Source organism: Hippopotamus amphibius, chromosome 2 (genome assembly GCF_030028045.1).
Source record: "Hippopotamus amphibius kiboko isolate mHipAmp2 chromosome 2, mHipAmp2.hap2, whole genome shotgun sequence".
NCBI lineage: Eukaryota > Metazoa > Chordata > Mammalia > Artiodactyla > Hippopotamidae > Hippopotamus > Hippopotamus amphibius.
Window position 1 is genome coordinate 117,511,576 of NC_080187.1, and position 19,993 is coordinate 117,531,568.

General features: G+C 48.1%; 1 pseudogene; it reads right to left on the bottom strand.

Moving 5' to 3' along the window:
- Nucleotides 1-8,452: 8,452 nt before the first annotated feature.
- On the bottom strand, nt 8,453-19,694 carry LOC130844455 (NUT family member 2G-like; annotated as a pseudogene).
- Nucleotides 19,695-19,993: the final 299 nt, after the last annotated feature.

Below are 19,993 nucleotides of genomic sequence, written 5' to 3' on the forward strand. Positions count from 1 at the left end.
TTCGGAGTAACATAAGTAAAATAAAGATGCAGAGGAACCACTCCCAATTAAAAGAAAGAGAGAATTCCCCTGAAAGAACAAACAATGAAACAAACATCTCTAGTCTACCAGGTCCCAAGTTCAAAAAGGACATAATGAAAATATTGAAGGAATTAAGAAAGGATATTGATAGAAATGCAGATTACTGTAAAAAGGAACTTAAGCCAATTAAAATAAGAAAGCTCATTTGCTCAGACAAACTCATTTACTGAGCTAAAAGTAATCAGGAGAAAACTGGATGATGCAGAAGAGCGAATAAGTGATCTGGAAGTGAGAATAATGGAAATCATCTAATCAGAACAGCAGACAGAAAGACAAGTGAAAAAAATGATAGCAATATACAAGACCTATGGGATAATACAAAGCACCACAATCTATACATAACAGGGATCCCAGAAGGAAAGATAGAGAAAAGGGGATCAAAAAATGTATTTTAAGAAATTATGGCTGAAAACTTCCCAAACCTAAAGGAGTAAACAGATAACCAAGTATAAGAAGCACAGAGGGTCCCAAACAAGATGAACCCAAACAGACCTTCACCAAAGACATACTATAATATAAGTGGCAAAAATTAAACATAAGGAGGCTTCTAAAGGCAGCAAGAGAAATATAATTACAAGGGAACCCCCATAAGGCTATAAGCTGATTTCTCTACAGAAATGTTGAAGGCCAGAAGGGAGTGGCAAGATATATTCAAAGTCCTGAAAGGAAAAAACTTGCAACCTAGGATGCTCTAGCAGCAAGATTATCATTTAGAATATAAGGAGAGATAAAAAATTTTTCTAAGACAAGCAAAACCTAAAAGAACACAGCAATACTAAACTTATCCTAAAGGAAACAGGGAAAGGTCCTCTCTTAACAGAAAAGAAGTAAGAATCTATAGGAAAGAGAAAATCACAATTGGAAAGTAAATCACTTAAATAAGCCAGTACACAGATTAAAAAAAATCAAAAATTTTTTGTGAAACTGATGACAACCACAATGAACAGCAAACGGATGAACATAAAAGATGTAAAAGAGGATGTCAAAATCATAAAATATAGGGGAGGAGAGTAAGAAAATGTAGATTTTTTTCTCTAGAATGCATTTTAGCCTATAGGACTACAAGTCTAAGGCAAGTAGAGATAGGAAGGGGTTAACATACTTGAAAAACAGGGTAACCACAAAACAAAAACATGCAATAAATTCACAAAAACCAAAAAGAAGAGAACATAAGTATAATAGAAAAGAAAATCATCAAACCACAAAAGGAAAAACAAAAAGAAAAAGAAAGGGACAAAGAAGAAATATAAAATCAATGGGAAAACAAGGCTTAAAATGGCAATAAATACGTATTTATCAATAATTACCTTAAATGGCAACGGACTAAATGGTCCAATCAAAAGGCACAGAGTGGCAGATTGGATAAGAAAATAAGAGCCTACAATATACTGCCTATAAGAGACCCACTTTAGGGCAAAGGACACAAATAGATCAAAAGTGATGGATGGAAAAGATATTTCATGCAAATGGGAATGACAAGAAAGTGGGGGTAGCAATACTCATATTAGACAAAATAGACTTTAAAAACAAAGAAGACTTTAAAATCAAGAAAGATAAAGAAGGACACTATATAATGATAAAAGGATCAATACAAGAAGAAGATATTATACTTGTTAACATATATGCACCTAATATAGGAGCACCTAAATACAGAAAACAAATATTAACAGACATAAAGGGAGAAATTGACAAGAATGCAATAATAGTAGACTTTACCACTTCACATCAATAGACAGATCTCCTGGACAGAAAATCAATAAGGCAATAGAGATCCTAAATGATATAGTGGAACAGTTAGACTTCATTGATATTTTCAGAACATTACATCTAAAAACACCCCACAAAAAAACAGAATACACATTTTTTTCAAGAGTGCAAGATATTGTCTCTAGGACTGACCACACAGTAGGACACACAAAAAACTTCAACAAATTTAAGGAGATAGAATTTATTTAAAGCATCTTTTCTGACCACAATGGCATGAAACTAGAAATCAAACACAGAGAGAGAAATGAGGGAAAAAAGCTATTACATGGAGACTACACAACATGCTACAAAAAACAAACAAACCAACCAACCAATGGATCAACATTGAGATCAAAGAGGAAATTAAAAAATACCTTGAGACAAATGACAATTAAAACACAACCATACAAAATCTATGTGATGCAGCAAAAGAAGTTCTTAGAGGGAAGTTCATAGCAATACAGGCCTTCCTCAAAAAACAACAAAAATCTCAAATAAACAACCTAAACCTCCCACTTAAAAGAATTAGAAAAAGAAGAACAAACAAAACCTAAAGTCAGCAGAAGAAGGAGATAATAAAGATCAGAGAAAATAAATGAAACAGAGACTTAAAAAAATTAGAACAAATCAATAACACCAAGAGCTGGTTCTTTGAAAAGGTCAACAAAATCAGCAAACCTCTGGTCAGGCTCACCAAGAAGAAAAGACAGAGCACCCAAAGAAACATAACAAGAAATGAAAGAGGAGAACTAACAACTGATACCACAGAAATACAAAAAACTGTAAGACAATACTATGAACAATGATATGCCCACAAATTGGACAAGCTAGAAGAAACAGGCAAGTTTCTAGAAACATACAGCCCACCAAAACTGAATCAAGAAGAAATTGAAAACTTAAACAGACCAATGACTAGAAGTGAAATAGAATGTGAAAAAAAAAAAAAACTAAAAACAAAAAACAAATAAACAAAAAACTCCCTGCAAACAAAAGTCTAGGCTTTACTGGAGAATTCTCCCAAACATATGAAGAAGAACCCATACTGATCCTTCTCAAACTCTTTCAAAAGATTGAAGAGGAGGGAACATTCCCCAAGTCATGCTAGAAAGCCACCATCACCCTGATACTAAAAGCAGACAAAGACAATACCAAAAAAGAAAACTACAAGCCAAATCTTTGATAAATATAGATGCAAAAGTTCTCAACAAAATATTAGCAATCAGAATCCAACAACACATAAAAAAGATCATACACCACAATCAAGCTGGATTCATCCCAGGGTCACAATGATAGTTCAAAAAAATTAATAAATAAAAAAATTAAAAAAAATACAAGTGCCAGTCTCAGTTAACAGTGTTTTGTATTAAACAGTAAACATTATTTATGTTAGTAAATTTTGACCATTGAAATTGAATATTTTATAGTGTATTATGAAACTGAACATACAAACATCACACATCTATATGTCAAAGAGAATGGGGAAAAGCTAGATCAGATACTGATGAAGAGGAAGCATATGACATGGATGACAGATGTGAAAAAATGGCTAAAATGTAGCACAGAAAAGAAAGAGAATGTATGAAAGAGAAATTTATGGCGGTAGAGTCTACTGATGCCTTGATTGTGAACTTTGCAACCTCCAGAACAGGGAGAAATCAATGTCTGTGGTTTAAGCCACCCAGTCTGTGGTAGTTTGTTACATCACCTTGAGCTAAGACATATTTTGGTACCAAGAAGTAGCAAATACCTAAATATGTGGAAGTTGCCTTGAAATTGGATAGTTTGTAAAGACTGAAACAGTTTTGAGGTGTATGCTAAAAAAAAAAAAAGCTGAGATCGCCATAAAGTCCTTTCAGCCTTTTCCTATTAAAAGTGATTCTGGTGAGGGCTCAGAAAAGAAGCACACTGGAGAGAAAGTCTCTATCTCTGTAGAGAATACGTAAATAATCATAAATAGATAGAAATGTGAACATTAAAGGCTCTTCTGGTGAGGTCTCAAAGAGAAATGAGGAACATGTTATTAGAAATTGGAGGAAAGGCGATTCTTATCATCAAGTGATAAAGAACTTGACTGAACTGTGTTCTAGTGTTTTTTGGGAGGTAGAACTTGTGAGCGATGAAACAATATCATGTGAGGAGATCTCTGAACAAAGTGTTGAAGACGTGGCTTGGGTCCTCATGATTGCTTTATAGTAAAACACATCAGAAGAAAGATAAATTGGAGACAGAATTGTTAAGCAGAAAGAAATCAGAACTTAGAGATTTGGAAAATTCTTAGCCTATCCATCTTTCAAAATGAGAAAGCTTGTTCTGAACACAACTCTAAGGGTGTAGCTGAGCAACCATTTGAAGAAGAGATTGTGGATGTGACTCGTTAATGTAACCAGTCACCTCCGCAGAGACTAGGAATAGAGAGGGATTAAACCAGCAGAGACACTGCCAGTTTGAACCAAAGGGGACAGAGAAAGCCAGGCAGAATGAGGGAAGGCTGTCAGAATTCTTGGATTCTACAGGATGGGAGAATAGAGCAATTTGGGTGTGAACGTGTACTTCCCCTCATGAAAAGGGAAGAAGGACCCCAAAGGTGATTCAGAGATCATCGGGGCTCTCAGTCCCACCACAGGCCCAGGGGGCCTCAGTTTCAAAGTATGAGATTGTCACTCTTCCACCTACAGACAGCTGCAGTGTGGGTGGCACCCCACCAAGCTGAAGGAGTGGGGCTGCCCATCGAGCTGTGAGGGTGATGTTGGCACCCCAGTGGGCCTGGAGGGCAAAGCATCAAATCAAAGAAGATTATTCTCATACCTTAAGATCTAATGGGATTTGCCTTGCTAGATTTTGGATTGCTTGGAAACTGTCACCCCTTCCTTCTTTCCTGTTTCTTCCTTTTGAGTAGGAATGTCTATTATCTGCCTGTCCCACCATCGTAGTTGAAAACATTTAACTTGTTTGGGTCACAGATTTACAGCTGCAGAGGAATTTTGCCTCAGGATGAACAGTACTTCCAGTCTCACCCATATGTGATTTAGATGTTGCTTAGATCAGACTTTGGACTTTAAACCTTGGAGTTGATGCTGGAATGACTTAAGGCTTTTGAGGCTGTTGGGATAGAATGAATGTATTCTGCATGCAATAAGGACATGAATTTTGGGTACCAGGGGCAGAACACTATGGACTTATACCCCACCCCCCAAAAAAATTCATATGCTGGAGCTTTAACCTTCAATGTATTTGGGGATAGGGCCTTTGGGAGGTAATTAGGTCATGAGAATGGAGCTTTCATAATGGCATTAGTGCCTTTATAAGAAAAGACACAAGAGCGATCCCTCTTTCCTTCTGCCATGTGAGGACATAGTAAAAAAACAACCATCTGAAAGCTAGGAAGAGAGCTCTCAGCAGGAACTGAAACTAGCCCCTTGATCTTGGACTTACAACCTTCAGAACTCTGAGAAATTAATGTCTGTTTTTTAAGCCACGCAGTCTGTGGTATTTTGTGATAGCAGTCCAAGCTGATGAAGACAGAGAGAACATATGAGATGGTCTAATATACATCTATCCAGCGTTCTGCAAGTAGAGACAGGAGAGAATGTGGAGAAGAAACATTTGAAAAACATAATATTATGTTCTCGAGTTGATGAAAAATGTGTATTATCAGTTAATGAAGCAAAATAGGTTACGTGGAGGATAAATTTAACCCGAAACTAGTCACACATCAAGAAACCGTAGATCTCAAAAGACAAAAGACAATCTTAAAAACAATTAGCAAGGAAGATGATCGTCCACTATGAGAGGATTTATTGATGGCATAATGTTAAAAAATAATAAAAAGCATATTGGATGGAATAAAGTTTCAAAGTTCTGAAAGGAAAACCTTTTTTTCTGGAATTGATTACCCTGTAACATTGTATTTTATAAAAGTTCACCAACATGAGAACTGAGAAATGATTTTTAATGTATCCATACAATGCAAAATTGTAAATAATTTAAAAATTAAAGAACATTTGTCAACTTTTCTTACTTTAAAGTAAGAATGTTGAAATAAGAAGCCAAAGGCAATATGATATACATATGACAGCTTATATAAGCAAAAATAGTATTGTATATAATTTTGATTACCTATAGGTGTGCTAAAAGCATAAATATTTTTAGAAGATGGATATACACCAAGTTCTTGATGGTGGCTCTCTTTCTCATTGTTGGTGAGAGTGTAAAATGGTACAACCCTTAGAAAAAACAAGATGAGGTTTCCTGCAAAAGTTAAACATGTAACTACCATGTAATCCTGCAGCCCCACTTCTGGACACGTAACCCAAAGAATTCAAAGCAGGATCTCGAAGAGATAGTTGCACACTCATATTCATTGCAGCATTATCCAAAAATCCAAGAGGTGAAAAAACCCAAATGTCCAACGCAGATGAACGGATACTGTGGTCTATACACACAATGAAATATTATTTCCTTCCTTAAAAAGGAAGGGAACCGGACTTCCTAGATGGCGCAGTGGTAAAGAATCCACCTGCCAATGCAGGGGACACGGGTTCGAGCCCTGCCCTGGGAAGATTCCACATGTCATGGAGCAACTAAGCCCGTGTGCCACAACTATCGAGCCTGTGCTCTGGAGCCCGTGAGCCACAACTACTGAGCCCATGTGCCACAACTATTGAAGCCCATGCACCTAGGGTCCGTGCTCCACAACAAGAGAAGCCACTACAATGAGGAGCCTGTGCACCACAATGAAGAGTAGCCCCCGCTCTCAGCAACTAGAGAAAGCCCGTGTGCAGCGACGAAGACCCAGCACAGCCAATAAATAAATAAATAAATTTATTAAAACAACAACAACAACAAAAACCAAAAAACAACAACAACAAAAAAGGACGGGAACCACAAGACATGCTACCACATGGATAAATCTCTAAGACAATATGCTAAGTGAAATAAGCCAGTCATAAAAGGATATATCATAGCCACTCATATGAAGTATATACAGTAGTCAAAACCATAGAAACACAGAAAGGCGATTGTCAAGGTCTGGGAGGGAGGAGGGAGAATGAAGGAGTCTCTGCTGTCCCAACCCTGCCTGGGTTCTGGGGAAGGAATCAGAAGTCAGAACCTGGAGAAGAGGCTTTGGCCAGGAGGGAAGAGGGGTGAGGCCCAGGGTGGGTCCACAAAAGATCAGAACGTTTAAGTGGTTAGGAGGAAGGGGCTTCAGAGGCGGGCCAGCACGGCGCATGATGGGGGCTAAGCAGACTGGGAGGGGCCGGGGGAGTTCTGGGACACAGCAAGGGTCTGCTCCCTGTTCAGCGGGTCCTTTACCCTGCTCTGACGATGTGAGGTCCCCTGCCAGCACCCACAGGAGGGTGACGGAGGTCTCCACACTCCTCAGCACGGATCCCAGCTCCCACCCAGATGTGGGCCACAGACACCTCTACCCTGCTGCCCTGCTGGGTGAGCTGTTCTTGTGACGCGTGGTCATAGTTTGTGAGGAGGAAGTGTTTTATATGTGACTACAAATCAGTGTTGACACCAGTACACACACATGTCCAGCCATGGGTGGCAAAGGAAGGGACAGTAGTTGCGGGATGTCTTTGCAGACCCATAGGTCTCTAGGGCCAGGCCCCACAGCCACAGTAAGATGGGTCCTCCTCCCTCAGTTAAACAAGATGCTCCTGCACAGAAATCCCACAAGTTCCACGAAAGGGCCCACCTGTCCTTTCCCTTATACATACCTTTAATGGGCGCCCCGGGAATTTCCTCTCACCATTCCCCTTGTTCCGTTCTCACTGGGATTAAGAGGTAGCTGCCGCCACCACTCTCCACATGGCAATACTCCCACTGAGATGAGAGGATGCTCCCCCGACAAGGAGGCAGAGAGGCAGACGGTCCTGTCCCTGGGGCCGAGACGTTCCCTCTCTGGTCAGACCACCCACACAGGAAACCCTGGATGAGCAGAGGATCATCCCAGCGTCCTCTGGCCGCTTCCGGGAAGCAGAGAGAAGCTCCCTAGAGACAAGGGCTGTCTCTGGGCTCCATCCCAGAAATGGGTTAGTGTCCAGAGGACTGAGACGCACAAAAGCAGCTCCCCTTCCCTAGATGGTTCAGGGATGCAGAAGGTGGTACAGTTGCCCCAGAAGGCACCTAGCCAGGCAGACTTGAGCGAGGGGGATGACAAGGGGTCTTTGGGGAGAGTGAGAGCTGGGTGCTCCCAGGAGCAGCCTGAGGGGTCCTGGTCTATGTGGAAGGAAGACTTGGCCCCCTGTAGATCCACAGCTCCTGTGACCTCCCTCATCCTTCCTTCCTCCCAGGATCCCTCTCTGTGGACCAGCTCAAACACAAACAAGATGACGGTGGCCTGAGAGCATCTCCCAACAAAACTATCTTTATTCACAAATTACATACCTCACTGCAAAGGTCCTGCTCCCACCCACACCCACCCAGACCGCACCCCCCCCCACCTTCCTCACCCTCCATAACCCCACTTCCCCCTCTCCCCACCCTGGTGGTCCTGCCCTCCCTCCCTTTCCCCACATCAGCCAGGATCAGCACTGGGATGAGACCACAGGGAGCCCCTAGGGTCCCCTGCAGGCCGCCCCAAGGGGCTGGCACTGGAGAGCTGGCCCATGGTTCCCTACTGGCTGCAGTGCCGCTTCCTCCTGCCCCCTGAGGCAAAGGGGTCACACCTTCTCTTTCTCGGCTGTGTGGGGCGATCCAGCCCCAGAGCCAAGGCTGGCCTCCCAGAGACCCCTAGGTCAGCCCCGGGGACAGGCAGCTTCTCACCAGCAGCTGGGCCTCCACACGGAGCCCGCGTCCTAGACTTGGCGGCGGCTGGAGGAGCTGGGCTGAGGCCTGTTCCCTGAGGGGAGGGGCCCTGGGGAGCTCTCTGGGTCCCCCAACCTCCAGGGCCGACCAGCCCCGAGGCAGGGGCAGGACTCAGGCACAGGCCCCGGGGCAGGAGGTTGTGCTCAGAGGCCAAGAGGAAGGCCAGGCTGGGGAGGTCCCCCTCGTCCTCACTGGACCCGTCCCTGGGCCCTCGGGCCTCCTCAACAGGAGAGGCTCCTCTGAGAACAGAGGTATCCCTGGGGCCCAGTCGAGGGCCAGGGCGCCTTTGACCCTGGGGAGGGGACGGCCGTGCAGCCCGGAATGGAGGCAACTCCTGATGTCTGGGAGAGGGAACAAAGCCTTTGGGCCTGGACAGGCCAGTGTCTGTCTGGCTGAGCCTATGAAGGGCCTTGAAATCCATCTCTGGTGGGCAGGCGTCATCGCAGACCCCGAGCTGGGGGCCTCGGTCGTGCCTCTGGGCACCTTGCCCGGCGCTGGACTCAGAATGACTTGAGTCCATTTGGGGTGCGCTGTGACTGGGGGGTGCTCGCGCACCCTTGTCCTCCTTCAAGGCCAGGAGTCGTTTCTGCACCAGCTGGTAGGAGGGAGGAGGACAGTGACTGCTCCACACACACGTGTGAGAGGAGAAGCACTGGGCAGTGGGACAATGGCCCTCAGGGGTAGGAGGAGATGGGTGACCCCGGGACTTGAGTCCACACGCAGACACTGTGTGTTCCTGCCGTCCTCCTGCACCTGATTCCCAGCTGTGTGTCCTAGGTCCCCTCGCGGCTCCCCATCCCTCCTTCCTGTTGCCCTGCACTGCACCCACCCCAGGCCTCCCAGGCAAGGGAGGGATGGACACAGCCACGTGGGCCTCCTGTCCTGGGGTCCTATCTCTCCCCTGCTCACCAGAGTCCCTCCCTCCCCTGTCTTACCTGGGTGTCCCTTGTCACCCCTTTTCTACCTGGGGTCCCTGGCTCCCCTGGCTCCCTGGGGTCCCTGAGTGTCCCTCTCCCTCCCCTGGCTCACCTCTTCAAGGGTGAGTCCTTCCTCCTGCTCCAGCTCCTCAGCTAGGGCCAAGAGATCCAGCTGTGCTTCTGGGGAAAGCAATTCCTCCAGGAATCGAGAGTGAATGACCACCTCAACTGGGACAGAAGGAAGAGGCTGTGAGCATCCTTGGCCAGGAGTGGCCTGTGAGCCAAGGCCTGGAGGGAAAGTGAAAAGCTGAGACCCGCACCTCCTCCCCTCCACGAGGTGGGGATGGTTATCTGACACACACACACACACACACACACACACACACACACACACACACCCCTCCCTACACACAAAGCCCCCCCCCCCACTACAGCTCAAGAACAAGGAGCTGAGCTTAAGTCCCATTGGCCTGGGAGGAACCCAGATCTTGGGTGCTGAGAGTTCCACGCCCTGGAATCTAGCAGACCCCAGGCTCCAGGCCAGCCCACCTGGGTTATGAAGTCTTCCTGGGAACACAGCTGGTCAATGTAGCTCAGGAGATCTGGGTCCGGGTAGGTCCCGTCCTCCTCCTGCTTCAGCTCACTTCCGTCCTCTCCACATTCTGCATCTGACTCGCCCGTGGCTGAGTGGACAGGCCCCACCAATACCTCCATGATGTCCACATACTCTCTCACAGCCCCAGGGGGAATCTCCTTGGGTGCCTTGGGCTCCAGGGGCCGCTGGGATCTGTGTGGCTTCGGGCGGGTAGGCTGGGCCCTGCGGCTGGCCTTCCTGGGAGCGCAGGCTGAGGCAGAGCAGGAAGGAGGGAAATAAGGTGAGGGGCTCCCAGTCCACCTCCTGACCACCGAGCACACGGTGGTGACTGCAGTGTTGGGGTGACATTGACGTGAGTGGGGGCGGGGTCAGGACCGCCTGAAGCCGTATGCACAGTGGGAGGGGCAGGTAAGGGGGGCATCTAAGAGAGTCCCATGTGAAGGAGTGTGGGACCTCTGATTTTCCTGGGGTCTCCCCATCAAGCCCACACTTTAGGCAGACTTTGTGTGGGGTCCTTTGATAGGGAGCTGGGAGAGGAGTTTCAAAACGGACCGAGTCAGAACCCCATTGTGACCAAGGGCTGCTGAGACCTGCCCCTCCCCCCCCGCCCCGCCTTTGGTAGCTGTTCTGGTTGAAAGACCAATGCCCTCTTGAAGGAAAAGGACCCATGCGGGGACAGTGGCCATCCCGAGGCCCTTGTTACCTTTGCCATCAACGCCAGTGGGAATGTGGGTGCCTGGCTGAAGGCCCACGTTCGGGACTGGGGGCCCCCGAGGATCCAGCTTCAGTGGGGCTGGGGGAGGCAGGCCCTGTACCCCCTGTAGCCATTGCAACTTCTGAATCTGCATCTCCTCCTCTGCCTCAAATTCCATGAACCTAGGGGGTGACAGAGGCATAGGCCACCCTGAGATAAAGGCCTGGGCTCTGGAGCCCAACAAAGGTGGCAGAGAACGAGGGATCGGGAGAGGATGTGCCTTGGGGCTGTCAAGGCCCTGAGATGCTGTCCACAGCAGAGAGCTGTGGAACCAATCCAAGATCTGGGACACTTCCTGCCTCACCAGCACTGGAGGGCATTGAACAGCATAGACCCACATCACTGAACTGGGCCAGGTCAACAGGACCCACAGCAGACCCACGGGACACCCTCCTCATGCCCCCGTCCTTATCTAGAACCACGCGAACAGCCAGAGGCTGGATCAGACATGTGTTCCCCACAGGGGTCCTTGCCCGAATCCAGGATCCTGGGCTGGGACTGAGAGTCCTGGGACATAAACCTGCAGACAGGGCTCAGGAGAGGCTGGAGGACGTGGACGCTGAGCATAGAGGGGAGCTTTCCTTTCCTCTGAGAGGCGCTTGTTTGATTTTGTTTTTTGAACCAAGGGGATTGCTGTGGAGAAAACCCTGGAAGGGCTGACAACAGGCTGTCTTCCCCGGCCTCTTCAGGGATGCCAGGGTACCCAGGCAGGCCACTCTTCATGAGGAGCGGGGGTCCCAAATTCTATGTCAGTGGCCGCCAGCCACCCATCACTACGGAGGCAGCAGGCTGGTGGGTGGAGCGCATTCCCCTGCAGGGCCCTATGGCTGGAGCTGGACCCCTACCAGACTCACAGCTTTACCCCACCCCATCCTGAGACCTCCATGTCAACACAAGGGTGGGTGAGCATCAGGGGAGGGCAGAGCCCCGGTGGAGGAAGGACAGAAGACTCAGGCTCTGCAGGTGAAGGAGGGGCTCCTGGAGGGCAAAAGGGCCCCTGGGATGCAGGGACCCTGTGCTGGGTGACAGTCCTCCTCCTTTGTCCTCTCTGGTGGGCACCCCTACAGCCAGACCCTGCCCTGGGTCTGGCCCTCAGCCACCGCTCTCACCCACCCTGCAGCCCTTGAGCCCAGGACGCTGACTCACTTTTCCGCCATCTCGTAGTAGATCATGCGGTCAAAGTTGCTGGTGCGCTGCCACTCCTGCACGGCCAGCTGCTCTCTCTCCTCCAGTGCCATGGTGGGCTTCAGGTGGGCCAGGGATCGCAGCACTGGGCTGTAAGCCGTCGGGGTCCGTCTCCGTGACCAGCCCAGCCCCCACCTGCCCGACCCCACCCAGCCATGCAGACCACATGTCACTCAACGAACATAAGGACGGGGAGAGGCAGGTGTCTGGGAGAGCAAGACAAGGCTGCCCGGCTACCACTGTCACCGCCTCACACTCCCTGGAGGATGACCACCCACTCCCAGGCTAGAGCTGGGACCTTGTGCTTGGGGAGCGCTCTTCCTCCTCAAGATTGCCTTTTCATAATCAAAATCACTCTCAGTAATGAGGCATGGCAGGTGCCAGGCAATCTGCTAACACATCATAGATTAGCCCAAGGAGTCTCCTGCACACTCCTCTGAGGTAGGTGTAACTGTCCCCTTTTGACGAGGGACCTGCGGTTTAGGATGGAAAAGCCTGCCAGGCTCACAGCTCTCATAGGAGAGCACCCTCGCCCTTAGGAGAGCTCTACCACGGCCCTGTTCCTATTGGGATTCTCCCGAACAATGAGAGCCAGGTGTGCATGAAGCTCTCTCCTGGGCCCCGCACCCCTACCCTCCTCTGAAGTCACAGCCCTGGCCATGCACACTCCAGTCCTGAATGAGGGGAAACAGCACCGCAGGAGAGCGGGGCATCCACCCCGTGGCTCCTCACCTTACACCACAGCCCTCTGACTGCACGTCTCCAGTCAATATGACCGTGAGAATCCTAAGACATCGAGTTGGTGGGGCTCACAAGGTGGTGGGGTCAGTTGACATAAGGCCCTGAAGGGATGTCATGAACGGGCAGAGTGACGTGTATGACTGACTGTGTGCCTTCTCAGAGCATGGACATCGCCCTCAGACCTTCCTGCCATATCCCTAGAATCCTAACCTGTGAGTCCACCCACAGTTCCTCTTTATCTAAAATCTCCGATAAGCTCATGACCCCCTGCGAGTTCACTCACATGAGAAAGCAGGAAAGAGCTTCTGCATCAGGACTCTGCGGAAGGTGCCTCCGGGCCAGGGGCTTGAAGCGCTGCCAACGTCGGAAGTTCTCGCACACGCTCTTGGGGTTACAGGAGTCATCCTGCGTGGCCTTGGACTGGTTGGTGGCCAAGTTGCCCTCCCTGGAGGTGCCATGTGGCCGTGGCCCAGAGTTCGCTGGGGGGATGATGGGCGCCAGCTGGGCAGCTGGTGGTGGCGCTCGAGGAAGAAAGCTGGGGGTCCAGCCTCCCATGCCAGCCTGAGTCACTCCAACATCTGGAGCAGTCACAATGGTCTCCATCGCAGGACTTGCTAGGAATATGGATGCAGGACAAACAGCACTCCCACTGAGGGCCCCTGGGATGCGCCAGTTGAAGGGGGCCTGAGTAAGGACAAAGGTCTGAGTCTGGGGGGGGCTCTACTGGCCTCCCTTCTGAGCTGACTTGGAAAATGACGTTGCAAGCCCCAGGGGCACTGGGGCCATGGCCACCATGAGCCAGCAAAGGTGTTGTGGGGAAAGCTGGCAGCAGCAGGGTGCTGCCAGGAGGGAAAGATGGGGTCATGGGGGGTGGCGGGTGCTGCTCCCGGGGTGGCCAGTGTTGGGGGCCAGGAACAGGTGGAGCAAAGGGCACTGCCGTGAAAGGAGACAAGGAGGCACCAGGGTTCATGGTCACATCCGTTCCCAGCACTGCAGATGCTGTTGAGGCAAAGGAAAGGGGTGAGTGCCGGAGGAGAATGGGCACCGGGGACTGAGGCTCTCTGGGGAACCAGTGTGTAAATCTCCACAGGGGAGGGGCCTTTGGACAGGGGAGACTGTGCAGTGTGCAAATGTCCTGGAGGGATTTTCCTGCTCTGACCTCCAGTTGAGAAGTATTCCACTGGTGACCTCGCTCTATCCACCTGGTTCCCTGACCCTTGTCTGCCAAGAATAAACAGTCTCAGCAAGCACTGACTCGGAGAGCCTCCCTAAGGCGCCCCTGGCACCTAAGCCTCACAGGCTGTCTCCCAAGACCTGGAACTGGGTGGACATCTGCTCTGTGAGAAAGGCCCCTCAGCAGGTGCACCAGCAGTTTGGGAGCTTCTCCAAGGTAAGTTCTCGGCACCCAGATGCCCTTTGTGGACAGGCACTATTTAAAATCTTAGGGCCCCACCTCCTCCTCAGTCTTCCATTTCCTGATGCTCAGTATAAATCTTCTGTTTCTTTCCTAGCCTCACAAAACAAAACAAAGATGCTGGAAAAATCTCTCTCCGGTGGAATCCTGATACAAACCTATTACACCCCGGCCCAGCATGCAGCTGCATCTCAGAACCACCCACAGCAGACCCTTAACGTGAGCCAGGTCCTGCCACCCCCTCCCCAGTGCCCAGAGTCACTGTCATCACTCAGGGGTCTGTTCTGAGGAGGGGGGATCTGAGAATTAGGTGTGTGTCCCTTAGATTCTGTCATTTCACAGCCAGTGATGGTTGCAGAGGATCAAACAGGGGCCAGGGAATTATCATGTTACATTGGTTGTGGGAGTAAGACTGCCTGTGGTCTTTCCCCTTCCAGCTCCCTCTAACGGAAAGTGAGACGAACTGAGAAGCGGGCATGAGCCAGGTGCCATTGTGATCAAGTTGTCTGAAGCACCTGTCCAGGAGAACAAGGTACACAGCACGGTGCACCTGGTTAATCAGAACAGGTGTCATAGGACGTCTAATAACACAGAAGATGTCTTCCTGCCTCTGGGTGACACTGCTTCCCCCTTTGTAAAGGGAATCAGCCTTCACACACATTCCACCCCAACCAACCGCACTCCACATCGGTTCCCTGTCCATGAAGGAGTGACACCAAATATGAACAAACTCTTCCTCTCAAGGCAGGCCTGAGGGTCCGCCATGAGATACTGGACAAGATGACATAGGTCTGAAGAACTGCATTTCCACAAAAGGAAGAGCCATTCCCAACAACCTGGGACCCCCAGCACTCTCTTGGCTGAAGTTACATGGTTGCCCATCCCCTGTTGGATCCAAGGCAACAGTTAGCTGAACGGAGAAGTGAGCTCTGGGCTGGAAGGAGTGGAGGAGGTCTGGGCTGCGGCAGTTAGAGGAACTTCCTGCCTAGCTCTGGGAGAGGACACTTCACTGCAGGTGTGGCCACACACAGCCCCACTGAATAGTTTTCTGACTAAGACCATCTGTCCCCCTGGCCCCATTAGACACATTAGCTCCAGTTCACATCCCTTAGAAACATATGGTGGGGCAAGCTTCAGCTGCCTGAGGAACCCAACACAGGGCTAGGCTTTCCTCGTGACCCTCCCTGTGTCACGACCAGGACATCACCCACATCCCTACACACACGTTTCAAAGAGGTTTGTCTCCCTTCTAGAAAGAATCAACCTCCCTACTGCCATCCTTTCTCCATACTCAGGCCAGTTCCCCTTCAGCCACCTCCAATGACCTCCTCCTGCCCCGTACAGTCTCAGAGTGCTTCAGGCTCCCCAGTCTCCCCAGGAGAGAGGGCCCAGAGCTCTCTCCTTCCTCTACTCCAGTCCAGCTATGTGCCCACATGTCAACTGTCACCTGTGAACCCCAAGGGTTTGATGGATGGCAGGGTCTCTGAGAACACACCCCCAGCCTACAGGCTTACCTCCTTCTAAAACCATCCCGCAGGCTTGGGCACGGACGATCGCTGCCTCAGCCGCGATGAGAAAAGTCAAAACCAGGATCCAGAGAGTGACCTGCTCCAGCAGATGCTCAACATCCAAGTAAAGGAGGGAGAAGTTTGAATCTAAACTATAGAATGTGGGACGGAAACATTCTGCAGCGGGGGAGGGGCAGAGGGCAGGTGGGCCTGGGTGGGATGGGGAGACATTCCATGAGGGCTCTGGCAGGTAGGCAAGAACTGAAGTTCCTTCCACATTACACGGTGGCAATGCAATTTGTATGTGCCTCTGTGGGCGATTTATAAATTGCTTTTTAGAGTCATAGCAGCAAGCTTGGATTTGATGTTCTCTTTATTTCGCTTCTTTCTCCATCAACCTACTTTTGTGTCCCTCAACCCACTCTGCTTCCTACCTGGCTGTTGACTTACTTCAACAGAGACTACACTTTCGGAACAAAATTCAGAACTTTTAGTCTGATAAACACTTGGGTATTTACGGCCACATGGAACCAAGTGTTTGAAATTAGGATTGTCTCAACAGATGCAGCATGGTTGATTGCTGTATGTACATTATTCCCAAGGAAGTGGTCCTTGTGCTCCAACCAACATCCACCAAGAGCAGCCTTACTAATGCTCCTTTGTGCGGGAAAGCCCCCCTCCATCAAAAAATCATCATGCAGCCCACATGTCTAAGAGCAGAATTCACTAAATGTGTTTCTCATAGTATTACATTGTTGTTAAATATTTTGTACCTTTTTAAAATTTTCATATAATAGTTTAACAAATAGTACCTTTGCATGGTTCCAGTTCAAATTGTGCAGAATGGAATTTGCACTCACGCCTCCTCCTCCCACCTCTTTCCCCTGTCAACCCAATCTCTTTCCCAGAGGAAACCATTATTATGTTTCATTAAAATCTTTCCAGAGATACATTGTGCAACTAAAAGTGAATGCAATCTATTTTCATTTTTGAAAATGTCTGCAGTTGTTTTCTGGTTGAAAATTCATATGTGTTCCAACATATCTGAGGATATTTCCGATGATTGTCTTTGTGTTGGTATCATGGCTCTTCTGTTTTTGCACCAGATCCCTAGAACAAGAATTTCTACACTCGCTTAAATTTCAAAGTACCTGAAAGAATAGGGTGGCCAGATCTAGCAAATAAAAATAACAAATGCCTAACTGAATTTGATTTTTGTATTTCGCAAAAACAATGAATTAGTTTTTAATATGTGTGTCTTATGCAATATTTTGGACATAGTTTTACTTGCAAATTCTTTCCCTGTTTTTCTGAAATTTGCATTTAACTGGAAAGCTGTATTTTATCTGGCAACACTACCAAAAATGTATCATATATTAAGCTATTATTAGTTACTCATCCTTGTGAGAAAGTGAACTCGGAGTAAAGAGACTGAAGTGTGCATCTTGGCTTCAACACAAAACCCAGTTGCAAATACACACAAAATCTGCAGGCTCTTTGAATGAAATGGATTTGGAAGAGCCATCATATAGCGTTGAATGTCTAGGCTTAGGAGGGGGAGGGACAGAAGTAAGGAACAAGAAGGCAGAAAATCTTCTTCTCTTTCTTTATGTTAAGGGACTAAACATCGTAGAGCGCTGGTTTTTCTAGGTGTTAAAAATCCACTACCCATGAAATGGATGTGCACCTTGAGACAATGCCAAGACTTTATCCACCAATGTTCAATCCCCATTCATACAAACCCACTTCCATCTAAATCCTATCCTGCAAGCCCAGCTTATAAGCTTGTGCATTTCCTGCCTCCATTACTTACCCTGACTCTTTAGAATCTAGGCTCATCAGTGCATACGGTCTCATATGCATGGGAATCATGGTAGCAATGCTTTTTTAAAAACATGTTTGAGTCTTATTTTCATACTGAGAATCAATGTCACTTTATCACTATCAAGATGATATGAAAGAGTATTCATGTCTTGTGTTGTGAGAAGAGAGGATTGTTAAGAAACTTGTCAAGGAAGATGAAGAGTGAAAACCTCAGAAGATTGAAACCCAATCTTTTGGGAGACAAGATTCCCTCACAGCTGTAGCAGCAGAATTCTTACTGATTGTAGGGTGTTGGGGAAGGAAAGAGAGGTTTAGAAGGACTTTTCTACACTGTGAAAAAGACTCCTGTTGGTGCTTAAGACATTCCTTGCCCCTTGTCAGGAAAAATTGCCTCACAAGAAGATGAGAAGATGAGGTGAGAGTATTTCAAACAATATCTTGGTGAACTTTATATAAAGAAACTCCTGTTGGGGACTGAAAAAAAATAAACAACTTGGAAATATCGCTGAGTACTTGAGCTTTTATCATGAAGGAAAACTGAAATGATTTTCAACCAATAACTTCATTCTAGAGGGATGGTGAGGCAAAATATTGTACCCAGGCACTCAAGAAAGCCAGGCTTCCTTGTTGCTTCCCCGTCTTTTCAACCAGTTATTTACAAGATTCTCACTCATAACTCTGACACAGTATCTGAATGAGTCTTCTCAGGGCCACTGATACAAAAATTACATTGTGGAAAAATTATCCAGTCCCAATACTGTGATCATTTTTGTACTGCTTCAAAATCCTACACCCCAGAGACAGATAATCAAATTAGCCCGAATGGAATTTGGAAAGACCTGTCACGGAAGGGAGCATCTAAAAGTCCTTTGGATCATGATCTCTGACCATTCCTGCAGAGACGTTGGGAGCAGGCATTGGCTACTGAGAAAAAAACATCTCTGGACACAGATCACAAGCCTCAGAAGACAGTTCATCTTCCACTCAATCACGGAACAATAGAGAAACGAAGAGATACCATGTTCGTGTCTCGTGGGGTTTTCAAATCTGTGCACTTGGAGGCTCTTAGTGCTGTTAGATGTGAGGGGTCTTCAGAAACATCCTGTTGAGTGAGAAATGCTCTAACCTTGCAACTGACCAGAAAGAGGATCTGGTGATTGAAGTTTCTTTGGGAAGCATTATAAAGGTCAATAAGCTGATCCCACTATTTATTATTTTTATTGCCAACTGCAATTCTGCAATATATTACCAAAAAGGAGAAAGGCAGAGTAAAATTCTTCCCATACTACCTGCTGTGTTGATATTGACTCATTGTCACAGCTCGCTCAAAGCTGTAACAAAAACTTGACCAAGGAAACACCTGTGAATCAACATTTATTGAAAAACCTCCATGTATTGAATACACTAAGAATAAATATTCTTGTAGAGTAAATGCGTTTGGAAAACCTCTTGGAATGGAGTCAGGAGACAGTATCTCGGAGTGTTTCCCAGGTCTGAAATTCTTTGCTAGGTTGTTCTTTAAGGGAAACTGCAGGCTTGCTGGGAAAAAGGACCTACTGTTTTGAAAGGTACAGACAAGAACCAGGGAACTGCAGTCCACAGGGCTAGAAAGCACTTGCCCCAATTTGAGGATATTGTGCTTGAGCTCTTGAAACTCTGTGTATGTAAGTGTGTGGATTTCACGTGTGCAATTTAAAAATCACGAGTGCTCATCTCACAAGAGCTGGTTTTGAGAAGAGACCGCCACGAAGGTTGCCGGTGAGGAGACACCACCAGAAAGGGTCGCTGATGCCCCCCAACCCTCCCTTTCTCTCCTCTCCTGCAGGGACCTTGTGGCCCCGCGCCTGCACACATGCGCACGCCCACTGGGGGCGGGGCTCTCGGGCACGCGGACAGCCAACCTCCAACGGGCGTCTGTGGAGCACGCTGCTGGGGAAGACAGGGGCGCATGCGCGCAAGTGCTAGGGGCGGGCCGCAACGGCCTTCCTGGCTGGGGGCGGGGCCTCTGATGGCGGCCTATAGCCTCAGTAATATGAACCCTGAGGTAAGGGATACTGGGAGTCTTCACCCCTAGGTGTGACTGCTCCGCGCTGCTGTTCACCCTGTGGGTCATGTGTGCCCTTGTCCTTGCAGGGAGACTCCCCGCATTGGGGATTCACGCCCCCATAGAGCCCGAGACCCCGAGGGGTTTACACCAGGAGTATTGGCTCCGCTGGGGAGCAGGCTGCGTGGCCGGTGCGGGGAGGGCGGGGCCTGCAGTGGGGGGTGGACGGTGTGTGTGAGGTTACACAGGCGCCTCTGGTCTGCGCCTTCTGAGGAGAGCAGGCGCTGGAGGGAAGCGCTTCCCATTGGAAACCGTCATCTGGTTCAGGTCACTGGAAAATGAGGGAAGAGCTAATGAACAGCGTCATA